The sequence below is a fragment of the Oratosquilla oratoria genome, chromosome 37 (assembly GCF_046742065.1).
Source record: "Oratosquilla oratoria isolate Oo_2021 chromosome 37, ASM4674206v1, whole genome shotgun sequence".
In the NCBI taxonomy this organism is placed as follows: Eukaryota; Metazoa; Arthropoda; class Malacostraca; order Stomatopoda; family Squillidae; genus Oratosquilla; species Oratosquilla oratoria.
The window spans coordinates 27,911,180-27,932,052 of NC_134813.1; the positions used below are offsets into that span (position 1 = coordinate 27,911,180).

The 20,873-nt window shown below is 37.2% G+C and overlaps 1 pseudogene; it reads right to left on the reverse strand.

The window, feature by feature from the left end:
• Positions 1 to 559: 559 nt before the first annotated feature.
• The window catches only part of LOC143019378 (vitellogenin-like), a 31,659-nt pseudogene continuing 11,345 nt past the window's right edge, over positions 560 to 20,873 (reverse strand).

Here is a 20,873-nt window from a genome sequence, read left to right on the forward strand (position 1 = left end):
TAAACTTAGTAACCATGTAGTAAGCGCTGAAACTATTAGTTGTTTTAAGAAGCGGTTAGACAGCTTTATTGATGGGGATGATAGGTGGTGATGGATATGGAGCTGCCTAGTGTAGGCCTTATTGTCTCTTGCAGTCTCCTTCATTCTTATGTTCTTATGTAGTTGTAGTACAACTTTATTGCATTTATTGTATTCTAAAGCCAAAGATGGAGGTAAGATTCTAGAGATATGAATATTATAATCAAATTGACTAACGTGGATGTTAATGAAGGATGATAGTGTGCTTTGTTGAAAAATCTACTACGTATTTACTATATAGAAAATAAATCTAAGGCCGTCAAAAATGCTTAAGAATGGTAAAGTAGTATCAGACTGAATCACGTCTATGAAAGTATATTAAGATTATTTCCGGTATGAAATATATTTATATATCTGGCAATTGTGCTCTCAATGTATCGTCTCAGTGACCAAAATACACTTCTTCTCAACAATCAGCTTATAAGAAACCTTTCGGCATGCACGACATTAGGCTAAAAGGATTATATACAAAGTATTTATTCGTTTTTTTATTTGCTGGTTTTAGTTTTTATGTACATTTATATATTTTCTATTTCGCCTATTGATTAATAATTTAAATGGCAAGGTATCTTTTTGTGTATGATATTTAACGCTGATCATTACTGACTTCCATCATAGGTGTGAAGCAAAAGGGTTAACATGAGTCCACTTGCCAGCTCTTGAGGAAAGTAGGGGCATCGGGTGCAAGTTCGCCGTTGGACATCATCATGTCGTCACCCTGGAAGTTGTTCAAAGTACCCATTAGACCTTCCAGGCGACCCAGAAGCTCAGCGCTGGCATAGAGCTGGAAGGTTGGCGAGGATTTGGACACGATCAGGTAAAGGCTTCTTCCTCTTGCAGTCACCTCGTCGGTATGTTGCGAAACAGTGGCGTAGGAGTCGATTGACGCTCTTTCTTCTGTTTGCTCCTGATCGTCGAAGTAAACCTTGTACTCGCTGTCGATGATAATCTTGTGCCGCCCATTGTCGACAGTGATTCCAAATTCGTACTTGTTCTCAGGCAAGACTCTGACAGTAACATGATCGTAGCCATCAGTAGTCAGGATATATTGACATGGGGTCACGGGCAGTTTCAGCATCATTCCATCGAAGGTGTACATTTTCCCATCTCCATAGTATATTGCAGGAGAAGATGTGAGGGCATTGAAGAACTTGTACTGCATAGGAATCAAGGTTTGGAAGAGGCCAATCAAGTTCTTCCATACAGGAAGTCTAGGAGAAACTCCGTAGGGGACCGTTGTTAAAGAATACACAGGACGGTTGAGAGGAAGAACCAAGTGAAGTCTTCCTTCCTTCTTGCTATAGTTGAGTTGAAGAGTTTCCTCGAGAAGTTGGTACAGGAAACGAAGCACTTCTTCTGCTTGAGGGATGTTTTCCTGGAAGAGAATGAGAGTTGAGCTTACAAAATGAAAATCAATATACACGCTTAAAACAAATACAGTGTTCACATTTAATCTCGTTACTCCAAAAATTTTAGAACCAGTGAAGTAACACTTACGAATCCAAAGCTGTGAAGGAACGACTCGATGAACTTGCGGATTAATGGTCTCTGCATAAGCCTTCTGTATACTTTGTTAGCATCAATTTTGATGTCTTGTATAACATGAACCAGGATGTCGATGACAGTTTCCCATTCCTTGGGATACAAAGTCTTGATGTTGTTCATTTTATCGACTGGGTTATATTCACCGTTGACGACATTCCACACATCGACGATAGCTTGGTATTCTTGTGGATATTCCTCCTGCAATCTTTTCGCTAACTCCTCGATCTTCTCCCATAGGGAGGTGCCTATAAGAGTCTTCATCATGGTCTCTGGGGTCAGTTGGTTTTTCTCGTACAGGTCCTTCAGTTGAATTAGAAACTGGGAAAAGAAAATCGTGATTTTAAGCATTTTACCGAGATCGATTATCTTAAAGAGACATTTGCAAGCATTCACTAAGAGTTGTTGCACATTCTTATACTCACCCGTTCTGGTTTGCACAAGGGTTTCCATTATTTCAGATTGGTAAGCTTTTGAGATTTTGGACATAAATTCCGCATATTCGGTGTAGATTTGAGTTATGACCTCGCTGGCATAATGGTAAGCCTCGTGAGACTGAGTTATGATTGTGTGTAATTCGTTGATTAAAACTTGGAAAACGTGATAAAAGTCGGGAATCACTTCATCCTTACGAAGGTCCTCATAAATGTGCAAAAATTCGTCGCGGAAATAAAGCAAAACCTTGTCCGCTTCAACAATAGGCAATTCTACACTTTGGCTTGCAGCATCTTCTTCCAGTTGATGATAAATGGATTGCCACCACTGAATGAAAGTTTCTACTTGAGTTTTAATCGTTTCCATAATCTCCTTCTGCAATAAGAGAGTAAGATGGTCAGATAAATAGGACAATATAGAATAAATTTCTACATATCATCAAAAGATACTATTATCGGAGCACGTAGATACAAACCATGTTTTCTTCTACTTCTTCGTGGTGATAATGACCTTCCAGATCCAGAGTAATGGGGGACGTTAGCTCGGCCTTGATACCAACGACATTAGCAAACCTGTCGAGTTGATTCTCCCAGGGTTTTTCGACCTTAAGGTCCAATTCAATTTTGCCAGGACTCCTCCATCCGGCGTTCAAGAAGTACTTTTTATTATTTTCGTCGCCTTTCTTGAAAGCCACAATTTCTGCATGAGCGGGATAACAGAGGTGGCTCTTGATTTCGTATTCCTGAGACTGCAGGACATAATGTGTGTCAAGGTTGAGTCCATGACAGTGATTTGTCTCTTCGGATCGTAGGTTGGTGGAAATTTCCATGTCAATGGAAGGTGTTTTCAGTTTGGCCGATAGAATACCTTCTTCTGGGACGACTCTTTCGTACTTCAGGGCAATGGATTTTCGTGGTACTGCGGGATCATATGTATAGTGTAGTTCAATGCCTTTTGTCGAGGGTGTCAGTGCAGTGTCAAGAACTATTGTAGGGCTGAACTTCAGAGCCTGAATTGATAGGAAAAGAACATACATTAGTAATTACGGGTGAAAGTTATACTGAATTTTATTTTTCAAAAAACAAAAAACAAAACAAAAAAAACTAAGAGTTTCACTTGTATGATGAGCTTACCTTTGCAGATACGGATACTTCGGTTTTGTAGCTTCCTTCTGATTTCTTGGTCCCCTGCAGAGTCAGGACGATCATATCATCATGAATCTGGAAGATGTCCAGCTCGAGAGAGCCTACTACGGCCAGTGGGGAGAATCCATACTCAGCAGAAACCAGGATATCCTTGGACAGGCCAGGGTAGCTGACTTTACCTTCAATTCGTGTTCCTTGTGTGCCTCGAACTTCTTTGGTCACCACATTACCGGAAACTTCAAATTTGTCTTCACTCTTTTCCTTGTTGGTCCAGAGTTGGACTGATGGCTTGGTCGAATCCAATCTGGTCAAGGCCTCCAGAGTGCGGGAAGGTGTCTCGATTTGCACGTTCCATGCAAGAGGTTCAGGCTGGGAAATCCTTATGTTGAAGTACGTTTCGTCGTTCTTAACCATTTCAAGACGCATGGAACCGTCTTCCTTCTTCTTGGACTCGATACTACTAATCTTACCTGCGTAGTCGAAAGTAATTTTGGCCTCGAAAGAGTTTTCCGTAAATTTGCTCAAGATGTCGGCCACTATGGGCTCCGTCAGTTTGCTCTTAGAGATATCAGCCTGTGCAAGAAAGAAATAAGAGGGGTATTAGATGGGGACTTATACACAAGTAATTAGAGAAGGAAATTACATTCGACGAGGTCTAGAACATGCAGAGTTGCATACCTTGAAAAGGACTTCTCTTTCGTTTTCAGTCTTTTTGTGATACGCATGGATTGCGGAAACAATTTCTTCAATCTCAGGTGACTTCAGTGTGAGACCGGCATCCAGTTTGTAGTTCATAGGTTCATGCAAGTACTCAAGATTATATTCTCCTTTCCATTCGTAGATGTTGTCATGCGCTGTCTTGAAGTGAATGAGAGTTCCCATAGATGATTTGTCGTTAGAATGAGTGTGCTTGTCGAGGAGAGCTCGGATATTCAAAGTTTGCTGGGCAGGTGTGGTCCAAACCAAATCAACTTCATTATGGCCTTCAAATATACGAAGAGGTGAAGCTAGTTGCACCTTCAGGTTGTACTGATGGGGTTCGCCTCTCCAAACAACACCGCCACTGTAAAGAGAAACAGATGGAGAGAAGACATTAAGGGAAAACTACTTTTGCTCTTGATTATATTGCACAAGAAAGGTGGTCTTTAAGATGATCATCAAACCTGCACTTTTAATCAACTTACTGCATAGTGAGAGGACCGCCTTCAGGGAAGTCGTAATTAGTCTCGATGCTGATCTTCTTTGACTCATCATTTTCGGCATCCCAAAGAAGGTCAGATTTAATAACTTTACCCCTAAAGTCTTGATCTATGAAACCTTTAATCCTTTGTCGGTAGCTTTCTTGTGGGAACATGACACTGTTAAAATTGATATGAATCGTATCCTTAGATAGATGGAAATCTGCCTTGGTGTCTGTTAGCAAGAAGAATGCAAAGCTAGTTTTTATGTCACTCTCCTCCTCAGAAATGAGTGTCCTATCAACCATGGAGTTGAGAAGAATGCCGGTGGGGTCCCTCAAATCGACGACCATTTTTTTAAGTTTGTTTGAATTTTCCATAACAGTTGTCAATTTATGAGGTCCCTCGCTGAACCCTGTGATTTCAAGCTCCATCTCCTGAAGCCACTTCTTGTTATTCAGGATCAGCGTGACAGGGCCCTTGACTTCGTATACAACTTGGTCATTGTGCATAAAAGTGGTCACGACGTCGTACTTGGACTCCTCAACGGGATCGATATGTCCAACAATATCCAAACGTTCAGTTAGTTTGGGTATGTGGAACTAAGAGAGAAAAAAAAATGGAAACTCGATCACATTTAGGAAATAACGTCATATTCTAGTTCATGAATTACAGCTGTTATCGACATTTTGGTCAAATATTCCCTAGCACCTCTAAACAAATTCAAAAGATTTGTAGACATATATTTGCATAATCGTTAATATGAAAATGCTTTACCTGTAGTTTGGTTTCGTAGGATAACTTCTCAGCCTCATTCTTCATGAATGATGCCAAAATATAAATGATTTGCTCAGTGGTCTTTCTATTTTCAAGATCCCAAGTGACTTTCATTTCTGTTCCACCATGTTGCACCTTATTAAGTGATCGCAGTTCGACCTCACCCAGGATAACTATGAAAAAAAAATTGAAGGAATGTCATGATGACTTTCTACTTCTCGGAATGTACTTTCACCTTCAGCAAGGCAATAGAGTAGTCTACCAGTTTACCATACAATAGCCTCACCTGTGGTATCCATATCAATGTTGAAGTTCATGGGGAAAGTACCGCTCTTCTTAGTAATAGTTTCAATACCAATATACGTGCGTTCTCCCTTCATTAGGCTACACTTGGTGGACCATTGGGCACTGTCTTCAGACTCTTCTATAGTTCTGATGTGTTCGTGTAGTTTCCAGGCTAATACTTCAATATCTACTTCCCATTTGCGAATGTTGTCTATGCTCGGTATGTGAAGGAGATAAGAGAATCGCACATCTATACCGGCTGCAAAGAAAACAGAAAAGATGTGACTGTGACTCCATTTGTATAAATGGATTATTTTGTATCATATTCATAGAAATTTAGAATCAAATCAGCCTACCTTCAATATCAATTTGAATGAAATCCCTCAAGATGTTGTTGGTTCTGACTGTGACATCGATATTAGTTAATTTGTCTTGAGTAGCAGTAAGCCAAGACGCTTCGAATATTTGCGACTCAGGCTGGAAGGTCCAACTGGGGCTGTAGTAAAGAATGAGACCCAGCTTCTTGTGATTATCCGTTCTTTTGATCTGGAGGTCAGTCTTGAAAGCGTGGGCGTATTCGTCGGCCATATTTATTAGCTTGTACTTCCACAACATTTCCAGGGCCTTGTTCTCAGCATCGTTGACAAAGGTGGTCTGAGCAGAATACTCCAAGAGTGTGGGAAGTGATGGAAACAAGTGCAATATGAGAGTTGTCTTGCTTCGTATAGGATATCTTGGCCTTACATTCACGAGGGATGGAAGATCCAGGAGTATCTACGACGAAGTCGATAGCTTTGTTCTCAACTTCGTTGGTCAAGGTTGCCGTAATTGCGTAGCCTTCCATCGAAGCTTCGGCTTTTTCTGCAGTAAGACTGAATTCAAGTGGTTTGCCAAATGGCATGGAATTGCTATGAAGAGGATCGGGGAGATTGAGGATATAGCAGAACCGAAGACCGAGTGGGTTTTCAAAGAAATCGGTGCACTCATTCTTTTCCACAAGACGAACATCGTTGATACCTTCAGGAAGGATTTTATGCTCTGGGTTTTCGTTTAGTACTTGGATCTTTTCATTGAGCATATAAGTTTGACTCTTGAATGAAATGATGTCCCACTTTTCGGGGAGGTCCCACTTGATAGATAGGGCTTCTCCCTTCTTGAGATCGATCCTGATCTTTCCACCATGGGAGATGTGGAGATTGTTCTTCATCTTGATGCCATGTTTGAGTACAGACTTGAATCCAACGAAGCCGTCGAGCTCTACATCTAAGCCTGGTACAAGTTCTATGAAGGCCTGTGGGTTGTCACTGGAAATTATATTCTTTACGTCGACCTCAGCATCCACGTCCAGACTAAGAACTGCTGCTCCACCCAGGTCCAAGTGAAGTGGGATTCCTTGCATGGTAGGAATGGTGTAGTCCAAATCGAAAGGAAGAGTCCTGGCCGTCTTTATCTGAGTCTTGGACATAGCTTGGTCCAAGAAGGCGAATAAATCACTAATAATCATATCCACGTCGATGTTTTTGAGTTCAGAGTTCAGAGAGGCGAAAGAGACTTCCTGACCAAAGAGACGGAGGTACAGGTCAACATGGGGCTGTTTGTCTTCGTGTTTGCGAGAGCGCACGTTGGTTTCCAGGAAAGTTTCGACAGCTGGGAATTCGACGCTCCTCTTAGACCTGAATGTTTCCATCAAATAATCAGCAATTTTGAATCCTCTGCCTTGAACAAAGTTCGAAATGTCTCCGATGATATGGTTGAAGGGAGTAGACTTCAGATATCCTTTGGGACCAAATACATCATCCACAAGTGAGTTGAAGCCCTCAACCCTGGCACCTACTTCCGCCAAGTTTCATCATGTTTCCAAGTGTGTCGACCGTGACGTTGAAAGTTAAGGGAGCGTGGAAGGACCGACTTGCGGGAATAGACGAGATTGGAGTCGATTTCGGCTCCCAGACCAAGAGTTCGGAAGAAATAAGAGAGTTCCGTGTTTCTCGAAAACTTTCTGATGTCTTCACTGTAGTCACCGGGGAGGACAGTACTGGAGAGGAGGTAACGGAGGTGGTCCTTGTTAGGAGAATCTGTTTCCTGAAGATTCTTCAGATGAGTGAGCACCAAACTGCGCACTGTAAAAAAAAATATAATACAATTTTCATGTTAACTCGATATGTTTTACACTCATTTACACATACATGTATACATAAATGTTGTACATACATACATATATAGTCTACATACACATTGTATAGATGTACGCTTATGTATAACTATATATATATTCGTGTATATGCAATTATATGCATATATATATATATATATACATATACATGTATATGTATATGTATATGTATATATATATGTATATTTTATATGTATATGGATATGTACATGTATATATATATGTACATGCAAGTGGTCTACTTTGGATATGTATGTATATATATATATATATATATATATATATATATATATATATATATATATATATATACGTATGTATGTACATACGGGTACAAGTACTACGTCGGCCGGGTTCAGGAAGCAAGTTCCTCAACAGCGTGGATAAATGACTGAAGGACACAACAAGAAGATATAGTGTCCTATTTGTGGATAAGAAAAGTGAACCTAGAATTGCCAAAGAACACCATTTCATAAAATTTATGCATGTAACCCTGAAATCTGATATAACGTACCCTGAATGTTGGTTTCCTTGATTGCAGAGTCGATGATGTGTCTCATCTCAGTCATATCGTCAATACAGCGGATTGCATTAAGGTAGGCTGCTGATCGTATTTCGGTTTCTTCCTTCTTGTCATAGTAGTGGTGCAAACAACTCACGTGGGTACTAGAAAAGGTGGGTAAAGCTGAGTGTAAGTCTTCCTCTTTCATAACTGGATTAAAATAAGTAAATAATGTGTGAAGAAAGCCATTGTTTTGGAACTTACCCATAAGTTGCAGGGCACTTTCCTATAGGCCTGGGCGGCCACGACGCGAACCGAAGTTTCAACACTGACATCATTGATGCATTGCTTGATTGTGGAAGATACAGGTTCGGGGATGTATCCTACGTTACCAAGTGCCTTAAGGAGGAGTTTGGCATGTTCGCGTTCCTCGGGGTGTAGCTCCGTGGCATGTCTCGGCAAGCTTACTGGTGGCCAGCATGATGATCTCATCGACGAGCCCTTCCTCTCTGTATCTAGGGTGTTGGCGGATGTAGGTACTGACCATGGAAGCAGCTGCCAAAAGGACGGTCTTAGGGGGATGGTCCATCGTGACTAGAGGGGCGAAGTGACTTGATGGCGAAGGCATTGGGACGGGGCATCATGTGAAGGGCTGCGGCGTAAAGGGCAGTTCTTCCTGAGGAGGCCCTTCCTTGCGAAATCTCTTCCACATATAACGGGAACGGCTCCAGACTCACTGAGGAAGGCGATGGCGTCGAGGTACATCTGTTCGAGCTTGTGCCAGTTGGGGCAGTAGGCGCCAGCACGAATATTGTCGAGGATAGCCTTGACGTGAGAATCAGGAGCATGGCGGAGGCAGAGTCATTCCATGGTAGACAAGGGCGGCTGTCTCAGACTCGACAGTGTTTTCGACCTTGGCGCAAATGTCTTTGGTGATCGCGTCGAGTCTGGGGAACAACAGTGTCCCTCTTCTTGGGGAGTGGTGAAGTCGAACTTGAGCTCTTTCTTAACCAGGTGGTCGGACGAGAAGGTGAGGAGGGCAGGGTCCACCTCTACCTGGGACTCGAACTGAAGGGTGGCCTTTTGTACAGCCTTGATGTGTTTGTAGACGCCGTACATGGGTTTGAGGATGTTGGTGTCAGTACACTCGATGGAGGTGTAGAGACCACTCTGGATGTTTTGCTGACAAGTCGAGCTGGATTCCTCGAGAGGAAGAGGCATGTTGAGCCAGGGTAGGTTGTTCATCGTTTCAGACGGGACGGTAGAAACGGTCCTCACACCTCTTGTTGTCCTTCTCCTTGACCACTTGCACATCAGTTTCGGAGACGGGAGTCAGGGTTGTAGCTGGTGGGGCACTTACCCTGGATGTCTCTCTGAGGAAAGAAGAATGAGATCGGTCAGAGCTACAATCTTGTTAGATCTTGGAGAGGAGCAATCTCCGATGTAGTTGACTGAAAAATTGAAGAGTAGAGCTGTAGTTAGCCTTACCTCTGTGATGGTGGTTTCCTTGTTGACCTCAGAGAAGGAGGGAAGAGTGTTCTGGAGGTAGGAGGCCACACTCATCTTGGCGTTGACGGACCACGTGTCGTCCTCGGGGTCGACGCACACGTGCTGCACTCGCCCGTCCATGATGGCCATCATGAGGGGACGCTCAGACACCTTGCCCATCTCTGGCACGACGCTCGCGTCCTTTCCGTTCATCTGGAACTCCTTGATGGTGGATGGCCACGTCGCAGGGCGTGAGCATCGGACAGTTCGACCTTGGAGTTCCATTCGACCCGGGTGTTTGCGTTCTCCACATTCTCGAAACGAAGGTTGGACTCCCCATGCTGTTGGTAAACATAAGTGTGTCCAGGGGCGTAGCTGAGCTTTGGAGTGCCAGTTACGTGGGGCACTCTGTGGAGCAACGCACTCCTTCATAGGTGGCTGAAAGAAAGTATTGAGAAAAAGTGTTCACTGAGACCACATTAAAAGGCACCCTAGACCTTCCCTCTATCATAGAATATATTTTCGAGTAACTAAGCTCATAACAAAAAGTGTCGATGCTGGATTCTGCTTTGAACAGCAGCATTCAGCAGTAGTTTTGTAAGCCTACCCGCACGAGCAGCCAAGGCGAAGGAAAGGATCGTGATTAGGAACAAGCGCGCCATGGTGTCCGTCTGATGACCCCACCAAGACTGATGCTCGAATCGTTTCCACTGCTATATATACGGCGAGTTGCGAGGCGATATAACGACCTTAGCAACCACATGATTTGAATGTATGATAAGGCGTACACTCATGATCTGGAAAAAATAAAAAATATATCTTTGACAATTACTGATAACACAACATTTTAGTAAGTGGAAGAACGTGTTTTATATTATATTATATGTATTCATTACATTATGTGTTATTATATATTATGTTATTAAAATATATATCTGATATATTATATATTCATATTTCATTACAATTATATATTATATATTTATACATTGTATATTATATATTATATATTATATATCATATATTATTATATTATATATTACATATTGTATATTATATATCATGTATTTTATATTTTATATTATATAATTAATATATCATATATTATACATTATACATTATACCTTTTATAATTTATATATTTTATATTATATAATTATATATCATATATTATATATTATATTTAATATATTATATAGTAATTATTATATAATCATGTATTATATATCATATATCATATATTACTATATCATACATTTTATACTAAATACTATATACTAAATCATTATATATTATACATTATATATTATATTATTATTATGTTAGATATTATCTATTGTATATTATATAAATATATCATATATTATATATTAGATTATTATATATTATATATTATATATTATATATTATATATTATTATATTGTATATTATATATTATATATTATATATCATTTATTATATTATTATGTATTATATATTATATATTATATATTTTATCATATGTTTACATATTATATATTATATATTATATATTGATATATTATATATTATATATTATATATTATATATCATATCTTATTTATTATATATTATATGTTATATATTATATTATATATCATATATCATATATTATATATCCTATATTATAAATTATATAGTATATATTATATATTAAGTATTAAATATTATATATTATATATTATATGTTATATATTATATATTATATATTATATATTATATATAATATATTATATACTATATTATTATATATTTTATATTATTACATAATATATATTATATATTTAATATATTATATATTTTATATTATATATCATATATTATATATTATATATCATACATTATATATTATACCATATATATTATATACTATATATTTATATACCTATATATTATATATTATATATTGTATATTATTATATAATTCTATTATTATATTATATTATTTTATATCTATATATTATTTATTATACATTATACATTATATATTATATATCATTTATTACATATTATATATTAGTATATTATACTTTATATTTTATATATCATATATTGTATATCATATATTATATATTATGTATTATACATTATATATTATATATTATAATATTATATTATTTCCAGTTATATATTTATATATTATATTATTATATATTTATATATATTATATATTATATATTATGTATTATGTATGATGTATTGTTTATTATATATTATATATTATCTGTTATACATTCTATATTATATATCATATATTATATATTATGCATTATATATTATATATTATGTATTATATACTAATATTTTATATATTAATATCTTATATATCATATATTATATACTATATATTCTATATTATTATTATATATTATATATTATATATATTATCTATATATATATTATTATATATCTTATTTTATATATATTATTATATATATATTATTATATTTTATATATATATATATCATAAATTTCATATTATATATATTTATGGTAATACGCATAAGGACGCACCAGATAGTGAAAATAAAATTATGGGGGAAATAAAAAAAAAAATTCAAACAATGGGTCACTGGAAAGGAAATTAAATTCACTCATTGGCAACGAACGATGATGGATCTTTCACAGCTCAATAGACATCTATTAAGAGATCAATAAATTGGTCCACGGGATGAAAAAATAAATATCAGATAATTGGAAGAATGGAGGAGGAAACTACAAAAAAAATACAAATGATAATAAAACTAATGATGAAAACGAACTTGTTTGCAAGAATAATAGTTGAAAAAATGTAAGCAACAAACATCAACAACAACAACAAAGGCGTCCTAATTGGTTAAAGTTCAAACCTCTATAGAAAAGGCAAAACAAACTTGGAAAGGACATCTGATACCGAGCTTTGATGATAAACAGATGATAAGATTTAGAAAAACAGAGTTTTTTTTTAACAAAGTGCGATGTTTATGCCAAAAATGAAATTATGTCATGTATCCATAGATGATAATGATGACAACGAATATTATCCTCTTGAACAAATTGTTGCATTTGAACTGAAGGAAACAAAAAAATTATTTTCTTCGTGAAAAATATGATTCAGAAAAAATTTGGTAAAATTACTATACAAAGAAAGCATGTTTATAAATACCCAAAGTATTTGCGAGACAGGTAAAAAATATTATATCACCCTGTAAGAAGCTGGTAGAAAAGGTGGTAGAAAGAGGGGTAGAAGACGGGTGTTGCATCTTACAAGTAGGTTGTTTGTTAATAACAGCCCGAGCGAGCTTTCCGAGTTCGCTTTTCCGCTTTGTGTAGGTAATAAGATATTGCTTGTAAATAACAGACCGCGAGCTCGAATGTATATTTGTATGTTGTTGAGATGACATTTCTTTGTAACCTAAGTGAGAATTATGCAGAGACTCGAGATTATTCTAAGTAAACAATATTGCCGTAAAGACTTGAAACAAAGAATCTGATTGGTGAAACGGTGGAGGAGAAAATTCAACTGGTTTAGGAAAGTAAGATCACGCACTTTGGGGAAGATCTTAAATATAAAATTAAAGATCATTGTATTAAGAAAACCACTATGTCACTGCAAAGCTCACGTAGGATCTTGTATACGTCTCTCGAGAGATTCCTTAGAAGAACTTCATAGAGGGCGCTGTGTATAAGAATTAACAGAGATCAGAATAAAAAGGAGATTTGATTCACGTAGACAGAAGATAATAACTGGAGGAAATGAGGCGCCATATCCATGAGCGAAGGCCGATATGGCAACCATACACCTAATCTCTGAAATATTTCACAGCCCCTTTATCAAGCAAGCATGTAACCCAATATCAGTTAATAGAACATCAGGGGCTCCCGGCAATGTGACTAGACTCTCCGTTGTAATGCCCACTTGCTCACCAGCTCACCATCCTCAGGTGTAGGCCTATGGCCTGACCTGGTGTGGGTTTTAGGCCGATGTTGGATCGCCAACCAACCTGGCCAGGGCTGTCGAGAACCAACTTAGTAAGTCCACAGAGGGTTTCAGGACTTGACCTCATGACCACCTGATCATGAGTTCAAGGCGGTATCCACTGGGCTACCGTGTGCCCCCCCCCCCTATGTGAATGTTGGTACGAATATAGGTCTCTTCAACTCTTGCGCAAGTTTAGATAATTTCCATATTATCTAGCACATCTTGATTATCAATGCTGCGAATACCTTCGTAAGTATATCGAAGTACTGTCAAAGAAACAAATTCATAGGGAGTATAGTATCTATTCTCCCTAATGACCTAGTAATGGTCTATATCATTTATATATACTATGAATAGAAGTGGCCAAAGAACGGAATCCCTAGGAACTCCACTTGTAACATTTTTTCATCTAGTAGTTTTTCCATTTAAAACACCTCTCTGTTTTCGATCATTCACTCAATACTAGTCCAACTTAATAGGCTACCACTTATTCCGTGTTAAGCTGATTTAGTAAGTAGTCTTTCGTGGGGGACGGTATCAAAAGGTTTTGCAAAGTCTAGATATATTAAATCTATATTATTTCTTTTGTCATAATTCGAGATAACTGTGTTGTAGACTTCGAGTAAGTTAGTCACGCAAGAACGTTTCCGTCTAGAACCATGCTGGCTATCATTTATCAAACAGTTACTTTCTAAATGATGTTCGATGGCATCTCTGATGATAGTTTCCATCATTTTTTCTACGATTGAAGTCAAACTTATAGGCCTATAGTTTTTTTCACCTTTTTTGAATATGGGAGTAACGTTATCTAGATTCCATTCTTTTGGGACATCTCCGGATATGATGGATTTCTTGAAAATAATTTCTAATGGAACAACAATCTCATTTTTCATTTCCTTTAAGATTCTTGGATGCCAACCGTCAGACCCTGCTGTTTTATTAACTTTGAGTTTCTCTATACACCTTTTAATTTTTTCTTTTGTTATATTTACCGTAGTGAGTAAGTTTACCCAAGACTTTTCACAGGTTTCAGTTTGGATTTCACTTTGAGGTGATTCGTTTACGAATACCGAGCTAAAATAATTGTTTAAAATATTACACATTCCTTTATTTGAATATTCAAGTTGACCGTCAGCAGATAATAGTGGACTAATGTGATTCCTAACAACTTTTCTATCTCTAATGTAACTATAGAATTCTTTGGGATTCTCTTTGGATTTATTAGCGATATTCATTTCGTATTGTCGTTTTCGTTTTTTTTTTTTTTTAATCCCTCTGTATTGATACATAACTTTCATAGTCAATAGATGCACCCGAGCACTTATATTTCTTATAAGCCTGCCTCTTTTTAGCAATACTTTTTTCAGTTTCTTTGTCGAGCCACTTTGGGCGAGCCTGATTTGGGGGACGTCTGTCCTTAAAAAAAAAATGTAAGTATGAATCATCTGAGTGAGCGTATTTTGAAACATTTCACACATCTGATCTACAGGTCTTTCGCTTTATTTTGCTTCACAATCTCTAAGCTGAAGCTCCTGACGTATTCCTATGAAATGAGTTTTACTGAAATCGGGTATATTAGAAACACAAGTATCTATTCTAAAAAAAATTAGGAGTTTGAATCTAACTAAGTTGTGATCGCTATTTGCAACAGTTTCACCGACTTCTACATCAGTTACCATGCTTTCGCGGCTAGTGATCAATAGATCGAAGAAGTTTCCATATCTTGTGGGCTCTTTTATATGCTGAACTAAGTAATTGTCACTAAGAAAATCAATCAAGCGACTACCTATATGGCCATGTTCAAGGGTCATCCAATCAATTTCAGTAAAATTGAAATCACCCATTATCAATAAATCCCGGTTGCAGAAACTAGACAGTTCTTGAAATAACAGTTTGTCGTCTGCTAATGATAATGTCTTTGGCCTATATATTACACCTACATTCATTTTTTATCCATTTGTTTGGGTTAACTCAACCCACACACTATCATATGCATCCTGTTTCACTTTCTCTGAAACACAAGCATGGACATTGTTTTTAACGTACAACAGAACACCCCCACCTTTCTTGTGCTTTCTATCCTGATGAAAGTGTTTAAATCCCGCAATATTAAATTCAGCTTCGAACTCTGTACCATTTAACCATGTCTCAGTTATTCCTATCATATCGGGATTTTCGCTTTTGACATACGCCTGTATTTCTTGAAATTTGTTCCTAATACTACGAGCATTAAAGTACATGATATTTTTTCCTCCACTATAATTACATCCCATCGTGATCTTTTGTCTTCCACTGACATTACATCCTATCTTGATATTTTGGCTTTCATTGACATTCTGTCCGGTATCCCTTCCTAAAATTGCTTCAATCTTTGAATTCACAGTACTAAGTCCATGTCTGTCTATCTTATGTCCCAAATAGATTACACTGTCTTGCAAGAACTTACATTTTTCAAGTTTTACTATCAATCCTGCTTCTACTAGTCTTGAGAATATATAATTTCTTAAAGTGCTCCACTGCAGTCCGAGAAACTATTAAAATGTCATCTAGAAATACACTGGCAGTGTTTCCTAACAAGCCATCTAGAATAGTATTCATTAATCTCATGTAAGTTAATGGACTATAAGATAACCCAAATGGCATTCTCTTGAACTCATAATGTCCCGTTGGAGTAGAAAATGCTGTGAACTCTCTTGAGTCTTCATTTACCTCTATTTGCCAAAAAGCTTATTTGATATCTATTGTGCTAAAATATTTATTTTCAGTTCCTAAACTTCTCAAAATATCACCGATAACTGGTAATGGTAACCTGTCACGAATGGTGTGCTTATTCAATTCCCTATAATCAATAACTGGGCGCATAGTTCCATCTGACTTTGGCACCAAAATCAAAGGCAAGTTCCACTCACTTTTACTATGTTCAATGATATCCTGTGATAACATTTCAGTGATCAGTTTATCTACTATTGCTAATTTATAGTGAGTAACTGTAGGCGGGTATGTAAATAGGCTGTGTCCCTGGTTTTAATTTAATATGATGTTTTAAAACAGTTGTTTTGCCTAAGGCGTCCCCTGGCAACGCAATTGCTTTATTGTGTTTCACAAGCAAAGCAACTAAACTTTCATCCAACTCAGGGCAATTAGTTGATTCTAATTTATCTTTGTATTTATTTCTTAAAATCATTTCTTCCTGGACTAAACAGATTGATGAAATTGGTCATTCTAACTCCTCACTACTCTCATTTAAAATCTTAATGGGTTTTGTACACACCTGAAAACATCCTATTTGTGTACCTTTCCTTAAAACTATATCTTTATTCATGGTGTTGATTATTGATATTTCTACTATGTTCTTATTTGACTTATAAATCCCTGAGTCTAACTTCAACCCTTTTAATCTGATTGATTCTGGGACTGTAATTATTTCAGAGTCTACATTGACTCCTTTCAAATACACTATCACCTTGTTAATTGCTCTGGAGTGCAATAACGTCGACTTTATTACACCACCTTCTATAATTTGCAAAACTTTAGTAGTTGATAATTTAGTCATTTCTGGGATTTCCTGAACATCTGAGTTGGGTTCACAAGTTGCTTTAATTTCTTTTGGTCTAGACCGCTCGGCCTCGTTATCTAAAATAGAAATTTTATCTAGGGATTCATTGATTCCTGTCACTGGTCTTAAGTCTGGTGGATTAAAAAATGGGATTAACTGTGACTTCACTAAAATCCCTAAGTCAGCAGGACATATTACCATGTTTTCTTTTCTCATAGTTGCAAATCCTATCAATAAGTCTCCTGGAAAAACAGATTCTTCTACAACTATCACTGGAATGTGCAAATGTTCATTTGTATATAAGATAACTTCTAGTTCAACCTTACCTAATGTTTTTAATTGATTTCCGGTTACTCCTTGCAATAAGTAACGGATTGGTTCCAATATTTTCACTCCTGGTTTCAACTGGTTTAAAACTTTACTGGTAATTACATTAACTACAGATCCTGTATCAATAAATATTTTAATAGGCTTATTGAACACTCTACCAGCAATGAGAGATCCTACAGAAGTTCTTCCAATAGTAATTATCAGTTTGTTAGTTTCTTTCACCTTACTTTTATTCCCATATTTAACACAATACCGTCTATCCGTATATATATGGGAGCTCTAAAATATTGATTTATTCTGTGTTTGGGGATTTTCCTCTTAATTCTGGGTGTACACGAAAATGTCTACATTCATGAGTTCTATGGCCTATTGTATTATGATACATACAGAATGGTGGATTTCTACACATATACTCATTATGACCTTCATATTTACAATTTCTACAAATAATTCCATAAAAACAGTCTTGTGCTTTGTGTCCCCAGGTATTACAATTAAAACATAGGATTCTAGCATCCCTGGATGGACTTCTAACATTCCGTCTATGTCCTACTTCTGTTTTCTTAAACTCTCTAGAGTTCCTATGTTGGCCCACGGTCATTACATATGGGTTTATTATTCTGGTCTCACTGTACCCTTGAAGAAGATAATCTACTTCTCCTAAACTTATATTTGACTTAAGATCTTTATACAGCTTTTCTGCCGTTAAGTCATCAGAATTTTTGGCTAACAATCCAAATGTGATCAATTTTATTACCTGAGAAATTTTCATTTTGTCACTAGATCTTTCTATCCAGTCTGAATCTTTCAAGATAGAATTCATGTCTTTTGACCATCTATCTAATCTAGCTAAGTATTCTGTGTCTGTTTCACTTGTTCTAACTTCTTTGATAATTTTTACCAAAGACCTGATAGGATCCTGGTCACATTTGGACATAAAATGTTTGATAAATGATTTATTGTAAGCTTCATATTGGTTGATATCTTCCATTTGCTGGAAATTAATGATAAACCTAGCCCTCCTATTCCCAGGGTCTATATTCTCTTTTAGAAATTCTATTTTCCTTTTCTCATCAGTAATGTTTTTACTCACAATAAGAGTGTCTATCAAATTAAGGAACTTGTTTACCCCTAATGTATTTGCTCCCCCAGTAAATTTGGAAATATTAATATTTGAGGTATGAACCTCATGCCTCAACACATTTGAACTAGTAGTTATATCTTCAGTAGTTAATTTGACTTGACTGCCCCGCTTACGTACGTCACTTCGACGTCTCACCTCGACGTCTCACCTCGACACGTTCGTCAGCTTCGTCGGTCACTGCTTTGAAGATCTTTAAGGTGATCTTCATTCCTCTCGTAGTCGATCGTCCCGTCAGACCTCGTCCTTGAAACCAACACACGCTTGGTTGTGGTTGCGGTTGTGGTTTGGTGTACTCCCGTAGACTTATCTTGCACAACTTCACGCGGCCATCTGATTTGCACCAGTCTTATAATCTCTTCGGAGGTGTGTTTAACACTCAGTTCATCACTCGCTGTTCACCACTGTCTCCCCCGTCTCCGCTGTCACCATTTCCGTAATTCTCCAGGGTTGTTCTCGCAATTGGTTTTTAAGGCCCCATACCTTTTTTCCTTTTTTAAAGTTGAGGGATGAATAAAATGAGGGTGTATCTTAAAGATGCTTCTTGGTCTTGTGATGTACACCCCGAGAGTCCCACTGGGAACCCTCTACATTACGTCAAGCCACCTTCGTTCTGACATCACTCTTTCATTCATCCAATAGTCTTTTACTTCTCAAACAAGTGCCATACCTTAAGGGCGTGACTTTTCCTCTCTGCGCCAATAATTTCTCTCCTCCTCCACCTTTTTCTCCAATCAGAGAGGCTGTTATACTGTTTCAAACGATACCACCACGTAAGCATTATGTCGCAACGAAAATGGCTTGTACGCTTACAATTTTTGCTTCCTAAGCGATATTACAACAGTCACCTCCGTTTAACAACAATATTGCAAAACACCAGGCGACACTCTCCTTCAACCTGCAACTCAGCATTTTGTTATTTATACAAGGCGCGAGCAAGTGCGTGGATGACTAAGCCTTTCCTGTCGGCCATTGTATCATAACATTCTACTAAAAAGACTATAAATGTTTCCTTCCTGTCCTTCTACCCCTCGATCTACTCAATTGTCTACCTCTATCTACTGGCCTCTTACAGTCCGGACCTTAAAACCAGAAAACAGTGCATTAGCGCCAGGAATAAAGCAAACAGAGCATTAGTTTTCATTGCTAGGACGGTAACGAATAGAAGTGCAGAGGTAATTATCAATCTCTCTCTAGCGATAGTTACACCCATCCTTGACTATGCGGTACAGTTTTGGTCTCCGTCCTATAGAATGAACATCAATTCACTAGAATCAGTACAGAGAAGAATGACCAAAATGATACATGGACTCAGAAATTTGCCTTACGAAGAGAGGCTTAGGCACCTTAACTTACATTCTCTCGAAAGATGCAGAGTGCGGGGTGATCTAATACAGGTGTTCAAGTGGATCAAAGGCTTTAACAAGGGTGACTCAAACAAGGTCATAATACTAAAACAACAGGGCAGGACTCGCAGTAATGGTTATAAACTGGACAAATTTAGATTTAAAAAGGAAATAGGCAAGAATTGGTTTACTAATATGTGGTCGACGAATGGAATAGACAAAAGAAAAAAAAACAAAACACAAAAAAAAAAAAACTAATATAAAAATAATACAAAAAACAAAAATTAAATTATACTGGGAAAAAACAAAAAAAGAGTAAATATTAGACATAAATGCTATATGTGATTATATATTAGTGATGTGGTGTTGGGGTGAATTTGTTGTATAGATAATATGTAACTATTGTCTCTTGCACTCACTTATTCTTATTCTTATGATATGTTCTTATACACTTCCGACATCCGATAGTCAACGCTTCTTACCCTCTCCAAGACATGCATTCCCAATATGCCGGACTTCTGCCATTACAATTTCCCACGCCCATTCCTACTTAAAACCCAACACTTCCTTCCCTCCCCGTCCATGACCCACATAGATCAAGCACACATAGAAGACATTTACACTCACTATCTCCCCCCCACCAATACGTTATTACACAATTACACCGTACCACAAACCATATCCCATAATATATAACCGAGCCCACAAATATAATTATTATTCAGAGTCCAGACCTCCCTCTTGCAAAGTATAAAAACAAAAGACTGTTACCGAATTTTGTATCAAATCATAGAGACCAGGATACCAATACGAGTATGTTGGGTAGAATCTATTGTAGTGTTTGGCGTGGTTGGGTGTATGTCCTTTATCTGGGGTTCTTGAGTTATTGGGTTAACATGAATACATAATAACAGAAC